Genomic DNA, 20,245 nt, shown 5'->3' on the forward strand with positions numbered 1-20,245 from the left:
AATTTTGGTAATATTGTTACATCATTCTTCAAAATGGCTGAAATAGTTTATACATACATCAACATTGTATGAATACCTGTTTTCTCATAATTCTGTCAACAGAAAGTGCCATTAATCCCTGAAATGTTTGCCAGCGGAAAGGGTAGAAACTAGTAACTTGTTGCTGTTGCTGTTAGCCATTTGGATTTCTTTTGTGAGTCATCTGTTTATAACTTTTTCTCACTTTTCTGTTGGGTTGCCTGTTTTTGTGTTTTAACTTTGTAAATGTTGCAGTATTTTTTATTTTTATTTATTTGTTTATTATTTATTTTTTTTGCGGTACGCGGGCCTCTCACTGTTGTGGCCTCTCCTGCTGCGGAGCACAGGCTCTGGACGCACAGGCTCAGCGGCCATGGCTCACGGGCCTAGTCTCTCCGTGGCATGTGGGATCTTCCCGGACCGGGGCCTGAACCCATGTCCCCTGCATCGGCAGGCGGACTCTCAACCACTGCGCCACCAGGGAAGCCCTGCAGTATTTTTTAAAAGCCTATTGTTGAAGAGTATGGTAGTTAAGAATACAGACTTGAACCAGACAGCCAGGCTGAATACTGGCTCTGCCATTTCTTGGGGAAGGTTGCTTAATCTCTGTACTTCAGTTTCTTCATTGGTAAAATAAGGTTTGTGATGGTATACCTCAAGAAATTATTGTGAGGATTAAAAAAATTAGTGATTTATAAACAGCATAGAATAGTACCTTATCCTTAGTAAGTGATCTCGAAGTGCTTAGCTTTTATAATAATTATTGCTATTGTCATTTATGCTATCTTGTTTTTAACAAAATTAAAAATTTTTGGTCACATTGGCTAGTGTTCTATTTAATGTCTCTTGCATTTGAGGTTTTATTAAATTAAGACTGTTCATTCTAATATCTATAAAAGTAAAGACTTTTTAAGTCTCTTCAAAAAGTTGGCTTAATTTTACTTTACGTTTGTTATCTGAGTGGAATTTCTTTTGTGTGGTAGGAGGTAGACTTAGAGGTTTTTTTTTCCCAGTGGATATCTAGTTATGCCCATTAATGTTTTCTTAATCATATACTAAAATTTCCATGTATGCACAAATCTGTTTCTGGACTCTTTATTCTATTTCATTGTGATCTGTTTGCCAATTCTTATGTCAGTATTACACTCTTATAATTACTATAGTTTATTTATATATTTTGATATTTTGTTTGTGAAAAAAGCTACTCTCATCCTTCTTTTTCAAAATTTTCATGGTTATTTTGATGTACTCTTTCAAACTGATTTTAGATTTTGTTCTATTTATAGAATAGTCAGAGTTCTATTCAAATCTTATTTTAAAAAATCCTATAAGTTTTGAAAAGGTTGATATCTTTACAGTATTGAATGTTCTTATCCAAGAATATAGCTTTCCAAAAAATTAATAAACGTGATACATGAACATGGAGAGTCAAACAGTACAGAAGAGCATAAAATGAAAAATAAGCCTTTATCTCTGGCTTACTTCCGAAATCTGTTACCACCATTAATAGTTCATGTATGCTGTAGAAAATTTTTGTATTTATATAAATGTGTATTTAGAACTCCCTTATCCTTTTTTTTTAATACACATAGGATCATGTTCTAATACTGTTTATTTTTCTTTATCTTTTTTCCACCTCATAATCTATTGTGGAAATTCTTCCATAAGAAATTCTAATGTTTTATTTCATTTATTTTTAAATTCTTTGTAGTCTATCCTTGTGTGGACGTATTGTGATTTTATTTAATCACTCTCTTATTGATGGGCATTTTGATTCTATCAATTTCTTTTTTGCTAGTATAGCTAATATTTTATGGAATGTCCTTGTATATTTATCTTTGTATTCTTGTGTATGTTTATATCATAAGAATAATTTCTAGCCATGGAATTGCTAGGTCTAAAGATTCAAAGTTTTCAGTTGACAGTGTTTCAGTTTCCACTTTTAAATGTTGAACCATCATTTTATTCCCAGTTTTAGTTTATGCAAATACATTATTTCCCAACACCACCTCCGGATTTTATCAACTGTTTTATTTTTGCCTCTCTGATTGCTTTGCTATTTTTTAAAATCATGAATAAGGTTGAACCTATTTTAATATGTTTATTAGCCATTTGTTTTTCTGTTTAAGCACTTACTGTGGGCCAAGCACTGTACTAAGTGAATTGCATGCTCATTTAATGAATTATTTCCTCACATCATTTGCTCATTTAAAAAAAATGTTTTAAAAATTAACCTCCTAAGGGTTCATTGCACATTAAGGAAATTACCTTTAGTTATATCTGTTGCAGATTTTTTGGTTTCATCTATTGCATATTTTTAATGATTGTGTATGTATGTATTTTACACACAATTTTACTTGGTCATTTGATATTTCATAATTTTCTTTATCTCAGTCTTATCAACTTTGGTTAGGCTTATTGCTAGATATTTATTTAATAGATTTTAAAATTATGAATGGGCTCTTTATTCTCATTTAATTTTATAATTGGTTATTCATGAGGTCTATAGGAAAGTTCATTTTTGAATACTGATCTGGAATTTTGTTATTAGTCACAGTCTTTTAAGAGATACTCTTGGATTTTCTAGGTAGACAATAAAGCCTTCTGCAAATGATCTTTTAGCTTCTTAATATTCGTACCTCTTATTTTTTTTTCTTTTGCTTTGGCTAATGTCGCTAGTACGGTGTTAAATAATAGTGTTCATAACAGGCATTCTTGCCTTGTTCTTGACTTCATTGAGATTTATTTATGTCTTAATTAGTAAGATAGTACTCTCATCTTTTAGGGGCACTTATTTTGAAGGAAAGTAGTCTACCTGGTACATGAATATCTTGAAGGTTAACAGACCTAACTTTTAGTATATGTACTTGTGCAAACATTTTATTCTTCACTCTTCCATTTATATAGTGAGGATAATTATTAATCTGTAATGTAAAATTTTTATAAGGAAGTTACTAAACATGATATTGTAGTTACTCTATAAAAGTTCCATTATATGACAGATTGCTATTTATTGAGTTGTTTTCAAGTACTTACTGATATTTCACGCTGGGGCATGACTACTGAGTTATGGAAAATTCTTTCCTCTGAATTTTTGGTCATTCTGTCGTTGATCTCAAAAGTACTTTGTATACTTTCATGGGCATAATATAGTGAAAGCTTATTTAGACTTTTAATTTCTTTCCTATCATCTCTTAAATTCATTATTCAGGAAAATAGAAGAGTAAAGTAGTGCAGATAAACAAAAAATGGATAATCACAAACCCATTTTTGAAATGCATCATTTAGACAGCCAACAGGGATTCAATAAAGAACAAGACATGGTTTCTGCCATTTTGAATTCTATATGATGTTTAATATTTAATAGTGTTGTCTTTTCAGCTGAGATTTACTGACACTAATATTTTAATAGTCTCCAGTTCCTGACACAATGACTGGAATCTGTTGGGTTCTCAGTAAAATTTTGCTTAACATATTTAATGTTTATGAAATGTATTCAGACTCAGCTTCAGATTCAGGTTCAGAATACAGATTCTGATTCAATAGGTATGGATTAGGGCCTAGGAACCTACCCTATTAACAGTACCTAAGGGTGTTTTCCTGTGGTTGCTCCTCATAAGTATACAAAATTTTTTTTTCTGAGTAGAGATTTTCTGTTGTATCTCACAGAAAATCAGTTTTGGAGGAAGAGGTTCACTGTCATCTTCAATGCCTTAGTAATGTAACTTTGCCTTTCACTTTAGGCTTCAGCTTTTCATTAACGAGGAATCTGTTCATTTAGCACAAGTGTGGGTGGGCTCTTGGGTATCCATTACTAAATACATGTTGGTTACTTAACATTGATAACTTGCAATAATTAGCTATTGATTTACTAATCCAATGATTCACTTTAAGTTAACTTTATGGTTTTTTAAAAAAAACGATCTTTTTTCTTTTTTGAGATCCTTGTCATGGCTTAGGTGCATAGAGCTTGAAAAAATTAAGCATTTCACATGAGGCCTAAAATATATTTTTTAATGATTAAAGTCTAATCTTCATTTTAAAGAGTATTACACATGAGTAGCTGGTTATATTCTAAGATACCATGCAATTTAATAAGATCCTTTTTTGTATTGTTATTTCAATACACTCCAAAATATGAACAGATCATGATGACCCATGGAAACATGATTGCAAGTTTGTAGAATGTATTAATTTTGGGATCACTAATTTGGCCAAAATAGAAGTGATGATGGGAGTTTAATCCATTATAAGGTTTCTATAAAAATTCTACAGTAAAATTTTGTTTCAGTAAATATTTTAGTTGGTGAGTAGGATCAGTTGCTTTGTTTCTGTCTTGTTTTTTTCTTCCGTTGCATCTCTGTTCTTAAATGTAAGTTTAAAAAAGTGAGTTGTAAGAGTTACAAAAACATTTTGCTAAGTCCTATTCAGTAATTAATAAAAGTTCCTTTCATGGAGTCCTATAACATATCACATTTCTTCATATGCTTTACATATTTAATTTATTTGATAATTTTAGCAAGAGATAAATAGTTTCTTGATTGATAGCTTAGTTGAGCTTTACCCAGCTCAGAGGAATTTCTGAATTTCATTTCTGAATTTAAATCAGTGATGTTGCTAATCTGTGTAAACCACCTGTGTTTATCTGTGTGTGGAGATGAGGAGTGAAAGTTAGTGACCATAGAAGTAAGGATAATTAGAGGTTAATGATAAGGGAAATAAACATTCCCTTGGAATTAGAAAAGGTTCTGTTTGCTTTTTAAGATACCTATAAAATGCTTAATATGTGCTGGACCTAGTTCTAAGTTCCTTACAAATGTTAACTTACATAAGCATCACAGCAGCTCCGTGGAGTACAGTTATTATCTCACTTTACCAATGAGGAAGCCGAGGTACTGAGTTGTTGGCTTGCCCAAGGTCACACTGCTGTTGAGTGGCAGAGTCTGGGTTTGGAACAGAGGCTTTCTGGTTTTACATCCTTTTCACTTACCCTCTGTTAATGCATGCTTTTGTTTTCCAAAAGCATTGCTTATGTGTTTATGTGTTATGTGCTTACTATTAATTATATTTAAGTTTGGAAAGATGTATTTTGTGCTGTGCATTGTGTAATATTTATGGATTACAATTCATAATACCATGATGTTAGTTTTAAATTTAAAACAAGCAAATAGTAGAAAAAATAAAGTTCTTGTGGATAATAAAATTGTCAGTAATTGTCAAACATTGTGAAGAAGGCTTTGTTCCCTCAAGTAGATGTGTAATGAATACAACTTTACACCATTTAAAAATTTATTTACATTTCTTTGTAATTCAACCTGTGTTCTAAATTTGTGCTTAACGAATTATTGAAAGTTTAAAAAAAAATCTGCTTTTTAAGATTTTTTTTACCAGTCACCATTTTTTTTTTCAAGTTAGTATGTGGACCACATATTGAACATAAACTACATTTTGCAACTTTTAGCAACGTGGTCTATGACCTTGCCACTCAGACTGGAGTGCTAAGGTATCTATGGATTTTTACCAGGGAGTTTGTGAAACCACACAATAAAAGTATTACTCTTTTAGAGCATCATTTCTACTAAAAGCTTGGTGGGGGTGAATATTAAGTAATTTAATTGCTCGACATTTAAAAAGTTTTTTATATTGAAACTAAATGATTCTCAAGATAAAAGGCAAAGAATTTCACATTAATGGTCTCTACCCTAGAGATCCTGAGGTATGTATCAGTTCATTCTGTGGAAAGATTTCAGGAGTGCTTGATTATATTTGAAATCAGTTGGTGTCTTGGAAAGTTGTGAAATTAGTGAACTAAGCAACATAAAATGCTGATCAGTAAAGTTGAGTAAGAGCCCTCATTTTAGAAGTCAGTCAGCTACTGTAGTGTCAGCATATCAAAGTGTTAATCAGTAATCTTTGTTGGGCTGCTGAAAAGAATAATATTATCAAAGCCACATCTTGTTTTAAATCTTGGAAATATCTTAATGTTTTCTTGGCTTTTATTTTATTAAACCCTACTTTTAAGTAATACTGAGTAAAATTAGTATTTATAAAAAAGATAATTTGGGGTTATCGTTTAATTTACAAAAGCATTGAACATAGTATTCCTTTAAATAACTTGCTTCTTTAGCTTCTTCAGTTCATTATATTCACAGCGTTCAGACCTGCATATAAATGAAGCAAAGAACACCAGTAGTTTATAGATGTCTTTTTAAATGTAAAACCTCATGTTGAAAGATTAAAAGGATATAAATTTGAAAACCTGTATAGCCAGTGTTTTGTTTTTTAAAATACCTAATAGGTTTGAGTATAAGCAATATTGATAATTGCCTTCAATTTCATTCTAAATACTGAGATTAGAGCTTGAATGTACCACTTACTTTTTTATTTTTTAATTTTAATTTTATTGGAGTATAGTTGATTTGCGATGTTGTGTTAGTTTTAGGTGTACAGCAAAGTGATTCAGTTATACATATACATATATTCATTCTTTTTTAGAATCTTTTCTCATATAGGTTAACACAGAATATTGAGTAGAGATCCTTGTGCTATGCAGTAGGTCTTTGTTGGTTATCTGTTGTATATACTAGTGTGTGTGTGTGTGTTCATCCCAAGCTCTTGATTTATCCCTCCCCACCGTGTTTCCCCTTTGGTAACCATAAGTTTGTTTTTGATATCTGTAAGTCTGTTTCTGTTTTGTAAATAAGTTCATTTGTATCATTTTTAGAAATTAGATTCCACATATGAGTGATATTATGTGATATTTGTCTTTGACTTACTTCACTTAGTATGATAATCTCTAGGTCTATCCATATTGCTACAAATGGCATTATTTCATTCTTTTCATTCTGGCTGAGTAATATTCCATTGTATACATGTACCACATCTTCTTTATCCATTCCTCTGTTGATGGTACAGCATGTCTTCTTTCATCCATTCCTCTGTTTATGGTACAGCACATCTTCTTTATCCATTCCTCTTTTGATGGACATTTAGATTGCTGCCACTTACATTTTATTAATAAGTATGACCATTAAAACAGTAATCACTTGACTTGTAGAGTGACATGAATATGTTCTTGAAGTATCCAGATGGTAATTGTGGCACAAGGCTTTTTTACTTAAGTGATTTCAGAAAGAAAGGAGGGGAGGGGTGGGTGGTAGCGAACCTTTTAGTAGGGCAGTTATGGGGAGAGCAAATTAAAGAGTTGGCATGCTGTCCTGGAATGTATTTTCTATGTGGATTTTGCCATCCAATAGCGGAGAGAAGTATAAAGCATTCTCTTTGTGTAATAAATTTAACCAGAAAAAATATACTTTGTTCTTTTTACTTTTACTTTGTTTTATTTCTATTTAGGCTTGACTGAGGAAGAAAAATAGTGGTCGGTAGAATTGGTATAGTTCTGAGTCTAAGTTTCTTGATTTATCACTATATTTGTTCATTCAAGCATGTTTAATTCACACCATCTGTAAAACTCTGTAGACTGAAAATTTTCTATAACTTGGCTAATTACTTTTATAATAAGGAATATACTTAAAACATAAATTGTTCATGATAAAAGAAAACAAATCCTAATTTCTACTTTCAAATTTCTTTACTTAGGCTTTAAGTAGAAGATGCACCAGAAGTAGGAATTGGAGAGGGTGTTTTTGTTTGTTTTTGTGGGTTTTTTTTTTTGCTGGTTGATAAGATACAACAGTACCACTAAAATAGAGGGGGTCGGGGAAGAAACTGTAAACCAAGACGTGTGTGCACATGATGGCAATTATTTGAGGCTCTTCTAAGATGTGCCCCTCAGTTTTCTGTTCTTGCTATTTTGGGGGGAGAAATCCTTTGTTTTGAGGATATAATTTCTGTGATATGATGATTTCTGGAATTTCTAAAAATTAATGCAAGTATATGATAGCAGGCCAAGTCCAAATTGCAATGACAAAAGAAAATAAGAATAAGAAAAAAAATCCATAGCAGTTCTGGAAAACAGGAAAGGATGCAGTCAGTGGATCAGAACATTTGGGGACTTTCTGGAAGATATAAGACTGACAAGATTAGATTATTAGAAACCACTACTACTGAACAGCTTGTAACTCAACATAGGGAAAATTACCTGCGGGTAATATCAGGGTGTTGAAGACTCTAGGATCAGTGAATCTATACGAAAAATATGCTAGTTTCTCCCCTTTACCACACTAAAGGCAAAACCTGCCCACAGAGTCCCACAGTCTTTTATTATGGGAGTGGGGGAAACTCTTGAAGGTAAAGCAGTGACCTGAACCAGCTGTCAATACTGAACAATCTAGATCTTTATTTAAAAAGATGAAGACAGTGATGAAATACTGGATATTTGAGGAAAATTAGCAGTGCTGAACAGAGGACTCATACTAAAATAAGCAGAGCAAATAGCCCAGAAATCAGTTAATGTGAAAAAAAAAGAAACTGAAAATTTTTAGTTTCTAGAGAAAGGAACAGTGAAAAACAGTTCTTAACAATTAAAAATTTGATTTTGGCCCTTAGAGGCCAAAAAATATAGAGGGTACTAGAATCCAGAGTGCTAAGTTGACTCCAAAGCTGTAATCAGAACACTTGCTGACCTAGATGCTTATATTTAAAGGTCACATGCTTTTGAGGGGAGAGATCTTTGGACCTCCACTAGATGAGGAGTTGGAATTGAGGCCTCTGCATGAGGCTGAGGCTCTTCAAGATAAGTCTTTAATGAAAGAGAGTCCAGAAAATGAAATTTAACTTCCAGCAGAGAACATCAGAGACATTTTCTTCTCATGGCATTTAGGTATGAGACTAAAAAGTCTCCCCTAAAAATTTGTGGCCATAAGCCTGTCTTCATGTGGGTGTGAGATTCTAATATATACTATCTGTCTAGTTCAGGAAACTGCAGGCAGAGAAAATTATTTAAAAATAGTCAAATGTTGATAGTGCTACAAAGCACCTAATAGAAACAAAAGTTAATACTGTTTAGGGGGATGCACCTTCAAGATAAGCCTTTAGTATGACTGTTGGTAAAGCATGAATGAAATGCTTTGGAGAAAATCAGCAATCATGAGCAAGAGTAAGCAGGAAAAACAGCAAAATTAGACTTCCGTGATATTGAAATTACTAGGTAGGAGTATGGAATATATATATAAATGTTTAAAGAAATAAAATGGAGGATTAAAAAACATGAGCAAGAGACAAAATGCTGTCAAGAAGTACCAGGAAGATTTGAAAAAGAAGAGAACTTTTAGAAATTAAAAATATAATAATTGAAATGGAAAAACATTGAATGGCTTAAATGGATTAAACCCAGCTGAAGAGAGAATTAATGAACTTGAAGACAGGTTTGAAAAAACAGATATGGAAACATGAAAGACGTATTTAGAGTCAGAAGAATAAACATGTCTAATACATGGGAAGTTGGAGTTCAGAAAAGGAGAACGAGGAGACTGACAGTCCATATCCAAAGAAGGAATGAGAATTTTCCAAAATTAAAAAAATGTGAATCATTAGGCTGAAAAAACACAGTGAATCCAGAAGAAGAAAAATAAGTGGATAATGTTAAGGACAAAGAGAAAATAAAAGTAACCAGAAATAGTCAGATTATCTGCAAAGGTATAAAATTAGACCAGTAGCAGACTTCTGAACTCCAACAATAGATGCCGTATCGAGAATTCAGCCTTCAAATACTAAAAGAATACAGACACCATCCTGGAAGTAACTAGCAAAATCATTCAAAAACAAGTGTGTTTTTTGTTTTTTTGTTTTTTTTTTGTTTTTTTTTTTGCAGTATGCGGGCCTCTCACTGTTGTGGCCCCTCCCGTTGCGGAGCACAGGCTCCGGACGCGCAGGCCCAGCGGCCATGGCTCACGGGCCCAGCCGCTCCGCGGCATATGGGATCCTCCCAGACCGGGGCACGAACCCGTATCCCCTGCATCGGCAGGCGGACTCTCAACCACTTGCGCCACCAGGGAGGCCCAAAACAAGTGTTTTGAAATATATTTTCAGACATATCAGATTGGTAAAAATTTAAAACTCTGACTATATTGTTTTGGTGAGCTTGTGTAGCAACAAGAACTCTTAGCTTGCAGAAGTATAAACTAGTTTTCGAGAGTAATTTAGCAATATCTAGTAAGTTTGAATGCACATTTCCCCAGTGACCCAGAAATTCTACATATATATGTATGAATATACCTTAGCATTATTTATTGATCTGTTTTGACCATGACATAAATCAAAATTTCAGGAAACAAAATTTACTCTTACTGTACAGTACACTTTGTACACAGTACACTTTGATCTATCTCTGTGCCTTACTACTTTGTTCATTTTCTTCCCTTTTCCCTTTACTCCTCACCACTCTTTTTTTAAAGATTCCTGTGACCTTGACCTACTAACATGATTTTATTGGTAGGTTGTAAGCTATAGTTTGAAAAACACTCCCTTAAAGAAACTCACACATAAGTGTAATAAGGATGTTCATAACAGTATTGTTTGTAAAAGTGAAAAACTGGAAGCAATCTTAAGCCCTAATAAACGGAGAGTGTATAAATAAACTGTGGTATATCCATGTAAAGGTGCAGAAGAATATATAAAGTATGATATATGAAACTTAAAAATGCAAAGCAATACTATGTATAGCTTTATGGATATACACATACATAAAATATATAAGGAAATCCATGGTAATGATAGACACCAAACTTAGGTTATCTCTGGGAGGAAAAGGAAGGTATTTCTGTTACCTAGATAACACTTTTTTCTTAAGCTGGGGGGTGGATACATAGCTGTTTATTAAATAATATCATACACTCCTTCGTATGTCTAAAATATTTCACAATAAATTTTTAAAAAGGGAGGTAATGATATTGACAGATTGAAATTTCTCTCAGGGAATAGAGCAAAAAGAGTTGAATATTATGGGAGAAAAGTTTGAGACCTATAAAATAGATCCAGTAGATCACTATCTGTGAAATGGGAATTCCAGAAGTGAAAAATACATACTGCAAAACCAGTAGACAGTGAAATGGTAGAGTAAAATTTTCCTGAGCTGAAGAATGCCATCAAATAAGATATACTGAAATCAAATTTCTGGTAAAATCAAATATTGGTCAAACTTTGAATTCCAAGGATCAAAAGAAAATCAAGTTTCCAGATAGAGTAAACAGGCTCACCCTAAAGCAAAAGAAGTATCAGACTGGCATCTGATTTTTCTTATGCAGCACTGGATACTAAGGAACAGTACAGAAATTCCTATAGGATTCTAAGGTAAAAATACTATGACCCTAAGGTTCTGTATGCAGCAAAACTGTTTTAAAGTATGAAGACAGATATATATGCTTTCCAAGGCATTCTGAACTACAGCACTTACAGATAAATGAATATATTATTTGGAAGTACTTAAGCAAAATGAAATGAATCAGAGAATTCTGGATGGAAAAAAGAAAGGTATACATTAAGCATAGGTGAACAAAATCAAACAACAAACCGAAACAGTCAGTGAAACTTATGGTTAAGTCTAAAAAATTGTTAATAATATACTTTGATGTACATTTGAGGTATAACTAGAGAACATATTCCTAATAAAATGGAAGCTATGAAAAAATGACAACTAGGAAATAAGATTTTAGATGATTTAATAATAATAAAACCTGTGCTCTAGCAGGTTATGAGTAGAGGGAGGAAAGTAAAAGAATACTATGCATAGTTTGCTGTGCAAAGTATTTCTATTCATAGAACTACAGAAGTGGATACTTTTTACTTTACTTATGAAGAAATATAGATGGAAATACATGTTGAAAGTTTGAGGAGACTTTTGTTAGAAGATGGCAGATGATCAGTTCTCCCAACCTTCTCCATATTTGCTTGAAATGACTAAAAATGTCTTTTTTTAAAAAAAAAATTAAGCCTATAACAGCATTGGGCAGCAAGAAAGGGTTACATTGGTATAGCAGATTTTGGGGAATTCCCTGAAGATAGAAAGTAGATGGAATGAGAGAGGCAGAGAAACAAGAACAGAGAAAAACCACAACTGAAATAGAGAAGTTTTTCCTTGGTGGACTTCAAGAAACTCCATTTGTGTTGTTAACAGTTTCAAAGGATTGAAGTGGTCTGTGGGGTAAGCATCAGAGTAATTAATTGAAAAACTGCCTGTGCCAGCTGGACTCTTTTCTTCTTCATTTGTACAGAATGATTGTCAGCCAGGGGTATTTGTCTCTAGGATAGAGTCATGGCTTCTGTTCTGCACATGATGAATCTGGAGAAGGCTTCTGGTTGTGTGTGCTGGGGTTGGAGAGAGTAGCACAGCAGAGTTTGAGAACACAAAGGGGAGGAAAGGGAAAATGGTTCCACATGTATGAAATACAATAAAACACTGCACCCCGAAAGTAAAGTCTTCCTATTGTTTGCTGTCTTGGAGGTTCCAGACCACAACCTGCTTTATGACAACACATTCTAAATTAAAACCTCTTGATATGCTCTGCCCACTCACATTCATCCTGAAATCAGCTCTCTCATTCAGGGAAGATTCCTTCAGAGAGGGACAGACCTACGGATCTATGGGAGAAACCCAAGTTATTTAGATAGCTCTGGAACACCATTAACAAATTTGGAATACCAATGATTACCAGAACACCAACAATATCAATAGAAAATGAACTGAGAGAAAAATTGACTCCTGGAAAATGAGAATGATGCAAGAAGTAGGTAGAACTTAAATGTAATTTGTATCCTTAGAGAGATTTAAGGGGATAAAGCAGCTGAAAAAATAAATCAGGCTATTCTGAAAGAAGCGATCTGCAGAGTTCTCAGAATCAAAAAAATTGCTAAAATAAAATAAATAAAAAATATTCAAAGGAAGGGCTGAAAGTTGAATTAATGATTTAGAAGTAAGGTTGAGGAAACATCCTATAACCCAAAATTAAAAAGATGGAGATTGAAATATGAGCATATGTTTAAGTTACATGGGTCATGGAACCAGGTATGTGTTCCAGGGATGCCAGGGAGTGTTATATAAATATTACAAAAGGTGAGTTAGATTAATATATACAGATGTGAAAAGATGGTCAAGATACATACAGTGAAGAAGCAAGTTGTGAGAATAGTATGTTTAGTATATTTGTGATCAGAAAATCATATGCATGTTCAAATATGCAAAAGAAAAATGAAAGGACATGAATGATCTCCTGAGAAAAGGATGGAGGGATGAGAGAATATTTTCCATTTTTCTTAAAACATAATGCTGCTTTATAAGAGACATATTTTTACTTAAAAAATAGAGCATTAAAAGTTATGTTGAGGGGACAGGAGAGCAACATGAGGTTAGCAGCGGTTTCCTAAGCCATTGATTTACACATAGTCTCAAGTCCATAATTTTCTCTGTAACATACAACTTTTCTGTTACTTCTTAGCAAGCATCTCCTTCCCTCACTTCATAGACTCTCACAGGAGGGTATTTTCACACACTTCTCTGAACCTTCTTTACCCAGAGTATTGGGGTTGAGGTGGCTAATTCCTTCATTACATGTGGATTTTGTGAGAGAGGAAATGTATGTGGAGAATACCTTAAAGTAAGGATAACTTCTACATATTGCTTTATTAATAAAGGGTAGTATCAATCCAACACCTTCTGTAGAATGAGTCAGGATGTAAATAAATTAAAATAGTGAGTAGTAAAGGGAAAAATAAGGAGAATTCCATATTCAAGATTTTGAGGTATATCCTGGTGGGATTTTTTGGGTTGCGAGTAGGAATTGGTCAATATCAGGACAGTAACATATGAGTGTAATCACAGAGGTGTGAAGTGGTGTTCTGGACCACCTGAAAGGCCCCATCCCTTTTGTGAGGAGATGGTATGATCCTTGATCTCAATATGCTACATCTACTATAAACTTCTGAACCCTCCGCCATCATTCAGGATGCTTCTCTAATGGTTGAAGAAGTGGAGGATCACATGGGAGAGTGCCTGAGGATCCTTGCCTGGGACAAGTTATGGGAAGAAAAGTCTTGCAGGTATTCTTCTGATATATTTTACTTGGTTGCTGTGTTTTTATTGGGTAAAATAATTCTTTTCCTGAAAGGGGTGAGGAGTGGTTAGTGGGAGGTGGGAGATGGGAGGGAGTCGTCTTTTGTAAGAGTGGTAGAAGAACCAGGAAAGAATACCAGCATCTTTCTGTCTTTTCTTTTTCTGCTCTTGCACAACGTTTGCTGTCATCTTCACAATAAAGGAATTTGTGCTTGAATCACAGACTCACTTCTGTGGTAATAAGATTCACCAAGAACATTTAGGTACATAGCATGCTGACATAATAGATTAGCTAGCTGCAAATTTTAAAAACCAATGGAAAATGTTTAGATCTGTGAACTGTATTGAATATAAATTTTTGAATATATGTTTAAAAAGCTTGTTTTTAATTAACTTGTTGATTATTTCTTCTTTGATTGTGTCAGTTGGTTATTTAACCATTTGATACTGATTTATTTCTTAGGCATGAAGATGTTTTAACACTGCTATGCACTTAAATTAAGTAGTTAACTGGAGAACCTTAAGTCTTCAATTCATGATTTTTCTCTAGAATAGTAGAGTCTCAGGTGCCAGGAGCTCAGCGAATGGCTTCCAAGGTAGCTCTAGTTCCAGTGCAGCTTAAAAATATTGCGAAAAGATTATTTTCTTCAAACTATGTCAGGGAATTTCATAGAGATTTTCTAGGTATCTGCTTATTGAAGTTTTAGAAATGGTATCTTCACTTGTATTCTTGATAATTTATAATTCTGTTGTGCTTTTTATTTTTTTGTTTTTTTAAACATTTTTATTGCAGTATAATTGCTTTACAATGGTGTGTTAAGTTTCTGCTTTATAACAAAGTGAATCAGCTATACATATACATATGTCCCCATATCTCCTCCCTCTTGTGTCTCCCTCTACCCTGCCTATCCCACCCCTCTAGGTGGTCACAAAGCACTGAGCTGATCTCCCTGTGCTATGCGGCTGCTTCCCACTAGTTATCTATTTTACATTTGGTAGTATATATAAGTCCACGTCACTCTCTCACTTCATCCCAGCTTACCCTTCCCCCTCCCCGTGTCCTCAACTCCATTCTCTACGTCTGGATCTTTATTCCTGTCCTGCCCCTAGGTTCTTCAGAGCCATGTTGTGCTTTTTAAATGATAATATAAGCAGTATGCCTGAGTATGTGGGGGGAAGTTATTTTTGAAAACTTAGAGCATTTAGAACATATAACAACTCAATTAAGTGGATATAGACAAAGATATGTCAATAAAATTGGCCAGGGTAAAGTAAGTGAAATGAGAGGATATGCTGATAGAGTTTTCTTTTCTTTTTTGTTTCAGTGAAAATAAGAAATGTTGCTCTTAATAGAGATTTTTGTATTATTTTCTCTTTTTTTTTTCTAGTGTGGGCAATAGGAAAAAGCGCTCTTTTATTCCATCTTGTCTTCCAGTCCGTTTTGAATCAAGAAATACTCATTGAAAACTGCTTTGAGAAGAGTCTGTTTTGAAGAAGGAAAAAGAAATACTGTTGAGAGAAGGCATACAGACCAGAAGGGTGATAGAAACATGTGTTTTTGGTGTGTGTGTAACACCAACAGGACTTCATAGAGAGAAATGGAGAGCTGAGAAGGGAGAAAATTAAGAAATGACTGAAATTTGTGGGGCCTGATGGGAAAATGCTGGCCATCTACTAATATGGAAAGACAGTTGATGCTTCAGTCCCAGGACTTTTTGTCTCTGCTGCACAGTTACCATAAACTCTTCTCACATTCAGAACTATCCCTTTATCCTCTGTGAATGATGGCACTCTTGCTTCTATTTCAGCAGTGCTTCCAAGGATGAATGAAAATATACAGTGTCTGCCAAAACATAAAAAGTATAGTTTATTTATCACTAGAGCTTTGTAAGCTACCCCTCCTGCGTTTTAAAATTCTGTAGTTTGCAGAACCAACCATTGTAGGGTGTTTTTTGTTTTCTGGGTTTTTTTGGTCAATAAATATTAGATTTTCAAGATGAAGTATAATGATTCCTAATCGTATTGTGGTCAGTTTTCTCCAATTCGATATCCATAGACAGCTTGAAGAAACTAAGATTTTATTTTTTACACTTAGTTATGCTGTTTTTGGTGTGTAATCATATGAGTTCCTGTTTTTCTTGAGATTTTAACAGACCTTGTCTTATTGTATATGTCAAAATAAAAATATTTAAATAGTACATATGTTGTAATATTGTGGATACTGGTTTTATATTAATTTTCCACTAAATATTGAGTCTGGTTTTGATATAAGCCCTGATCCTAAATGACAACTTTATCTCAATTTTTGGAAATTAGTTTATCTGTGTTATATAAGAAGCATCTTAAGGATTTGGCTTGTGTGTGTGTTTTAAATGTAAATTTTACTTTTTTAATTTTAAAAAAAATTATGTAATCATTCTATTAGGCAGCTTTTCTTTGGAAGACAAGAGGACTTTATGTTTTTGAACTATAATTGGTTGTTTAAGTTCTCCAGACGAATATACGAATTCTGAACCTTGTTTCTAATTCTTCAGTCTTTCCTTATTTTAAGGACTTTTAGAACAGGTTGTGATCCATTTTGAACGTAATATCTCAGTAGTAAAGAATGTGTTCTCCTCATCCTTTCTCCAAGGAGGATTTCTTGATTGAAAGTTCCTCTTGTACACTGGGTTCTCTTCTGCGTACCCTCTTGTTAACGCAGAGTGATTGTGAAAGGGGGGATGACTTTGTTTCAGTCTGACATAGGGAATTGTACAGACGTGTCTATTACTGTATTGCTTGTCGTGGCAAAAAGCTAGGAATAACTTTAATGTACATCAAGAGGGAGAATAGTTGCAATGGAATGTTACGAAACTCTTAAAAAATGGGTTCTCTGTTCATTGTAAGGAATGTTTGTGATATTTTAATAAGTGAAGAAAGGTATAATTCACAGAGAAGTATCCTATTTTTAAAAACTTGTTTCTGTAAAACATGTTGTATATATTTGAGATAAAAGAAAGGTATAATTGTCTTGATATATGAGATGGAGGATAAAGAATGAATAGGGATTATCTTTTTTTCCTTTTCATATTTTTTATTATCACATTGGTTTCAGTGAAAGTGTTACTTTTATAATTTTTCAGGAAGAGCTTAAGAATTATGGAGAAAGTACTTACGTGTAAAAAGTTAATAGAGAAGAATAAAAATATTTGTAGTGGTCAGTGATATATATAGTTTGCTATTACTGTGAAATGAATTAAGGAGGACACAATATTGATTATGATTCCATGGGAACACTAAGATAGAAGCCAGCTTTGTCTATAGGAGATAATGAGAGTCAGGGTTAGTATGGACATTTGAAATGTGGTCAAAGTTCTTATTATAGAGACTAGTTTCCATTTAATCTGCTTTCTGTCCTCAGCCTCAATGCTTTTGCATTTGAGACACTAAATTGCTCAACAAAATTTAATTGAATTTACTTGTGTCGCTTCTTTCTACCCCTCTTAGAAAGGAGCAGGCAGAAGAGGAGCATCCAACAGTGTAAAGAGGAAAAAGTTGAATGTTATTTGAATACTGTGCTGGAGAAAACATTGACTAGAACTGGGCATTGTGAACCTGGCTCTGATCAAAAAATTTCTGGGCCTCTCTTTACTTGACTATAAGATAAGAACTTTGTACTCACGGCTCTCCTGGAAATAGGATTGCACAGTAAAGAATCCCTGTGTAATAGAGAATTGATTTTAAGTTGTAATATGAAGCTGCCAGTAAAAATTAAGAGCTTTACTTTTTTTGAAGGGGGTGGAGTTAATATAGTGATACATATGGATGTGAAGTTAGGCATTACTTTGCTCAACTAGAATATTAGAATATTTTTCTTTAAGACCTGATTACTACTACATATAGAAAATTGTTACATTAGTAAATACTTATGGCTTCCTTAGGCTTGTACAGGTAACATTATGAGCTCATAGGGAATAAGTTTTAAAATATGACTGTTTAAAATACAGAAAAGTGACAGTTAATAGACATGGAAGTGTTAGGAAGTGGCTATTATAATAGTGAAGGAAACAAAAGCTTTAAATTTATTTTGAATTGTGCCCAGGGAATTATGTGTACAATTTTAAAAAAAGTTAACCTTGAGTTTACTTGAGGAAAAAACATTATGTCTATGGGATAGAGATGAATTTTTACTATTAAGCTTCCTATTAAGTCACTGAACCCAGTTTTCACAGGCAGAGGCTCTATTTGCTTTTCATATTTGTCTCTACAATTCTCTTTCCCTCAGCTTGAATAATTATAAATCCCTTTGATTATTTTAATACCTGCTTATAAGCTTAAGGTGTATTACTATGTTTTTCTCCTTTCAATTAGGTTATCAAAGGATTGCATGACCCAATATTTTCTAAATTTCAAACAGTTTCATACAATATTATAATAAAGTCTGTAATATATGTGTGTGTATACAGCATGAACCATAAACTGATTTGTGAGTTGTGGTTCTGTATTTGCCATCTATATATTTCAAAAGACTTATCTGTTATTTGGCTTTTATTATAACTCGCAGGGTTATTATAAAGATTGAAAGAGACAGTGGATAGGAAAGCTTTGAAAACTATCAAGATTATACAAAATAAATTGTTATTGTTTTACTCACTGGTTAAAAAAGATTAGAGGGCCTAGAACTTTGTTGTTAAGGGCTGAAAACACTTTGCAAATCATTTACTGATTCTAGGTGCAATTGAAATGGTACAGTTTTATGAATAGCAGTATTTCCTTCATACTGAGAGAGAAAAATTGAGGTGATTTTACTAGATGATTAACTGATTCTACCAGTATTATACAATGAGGTGTGGAAGTATATAAGATGTACCAAAATTTAGGAAAAATCTGACACATTTCAGATTCAATTGGTAGACTTTGACAAATAGTTAACCTTTTTAATACAGTAAGTGGCTCTGAAAATATCCAACATTATTCCATAGTTTGAGACCTTAACAAATGACCATAAGTATTAAAGTTTATTACCTTTTGTTTCTAGCTCACTTTGGCCCAAACTAAACTCATTATCTTCTTTTCAAGACTGTTCACCCTTTACCCTTATTTTAGAGAACGGGCCCTTCATCTATCCAGTTATAGATAATAGGATAACTTGTCTCAAGTTATCATTTACTACTCTCCAGTAACGCCTCTAAAGTCTTGCTTCATCCCATCCATACCATTCTCAAAGTAATCTTTCTAAAGGTAAATCTGATCAAATCACCGTTTTGGTTTTCTACCCTTTAAAAGTCCTTCTGTGATAAAGGACTAAACTCATACAAGGGGCCTCTTTATGACCCTGCAAGATCTTTTTCATTATATTCCTTGTGCTTTGTATTACATCCGGTATTTTGTATGTCATCATTAAATATTGGCAGAAAGAAATAATTCTGGTAGGCCCTGAGAGATTGGAAAAGTATAAAATATATATTGAAAAATTATTCTCTACCTTGGCTTCCTAAAGAACTTTTTAAAGCACTGGGGTTTTTTTGTTTGTTTTGTCTGTTTTTGTTTTTGTTTTTTTTTCACTGAACACATTTTTATTGAGTACCTCCTATGTACACCAGACACTGATCCAGGTGCTGGTGCTACAGATACAGCAGAAGACAAAACAGACAAAAATCCCAGCCCTTACAGAGCTCCTGGAGCTTACATTCCAGTGAAATCAAGACAAGAAAACTAATCCATGGAGAAAATGACAAAGTTATGAGCCAAAGAGAACAGTTCTTCTGAGGAGTAACAAAAGGATTCCCTATTGTGTAAGTCAGAAAGAAACAGTAAAGTCCCTACGGGGTCACCCAAAAAGACAGGGCCCTGCTGAGCTCCCTGACCAGCCTGAGAAAGCAAGGGTTCGCCGTCTACCCTTTACCACAGTCTTAGGGTGGAGGTCAATGCACAGAGCTCTCCAGGGGGTCCACTAGGCCATTTAAAAGTCCATCCCCAAACCAATGGCATTTCCAACCAGAGGAAACCAATGGTCATGCAAATTTGTTTCAATCAAGACAGTAGTCTCTCAAATATGTAATTCAGTGAAGATGAACATAACCTGCAGATAATAAAAAAGCAAAAAGAACCATGAAACTAAAATTGTTTACAGCATAGTAGTTTAAGATATTAAAATGAGAATGTAGAAAAGATTGTTGCTTAGGAAAGTGTTTAATCCTTAGCCCCAAAGTAATAAAGTAGAAACTTACTATAAACTAGTTT

The 20,245-nt window shown here is 33.6% G+C and overlaps 1 protein-coding gene across 3 annotated transcripts in view; it reads left to right on the forward strand.

Moving 5' to 3' along the window:
* The window catches only part of MACROD2 (mono-ADP ribosylhydrolase 2), a 1,992,245-nt gene that overhangs the window by 23,404 nt on the left and 1,948,596 nt on the right, over positions 1-20,245 (forward strand). The window lies entirely within an intron of this gene.

This window comes from Mesoplodon densirostris, chromosome 16 (genome assembly GCF_025265405.1).
Source record: "Mesoplodon densirostris isolate mMesDen1 chromosome 16, mMesDen1 primary haplotype, whole genome shotgun sequence".
In the NCBI taxonomy this organism is placed as follows: domain Eukaryota; kingdom Metazoa; phylum Chordata; class Mammalia; order Artiodactyla; family Ziphiidae; genus Mesoplodon; species Mesoplodon densirostris.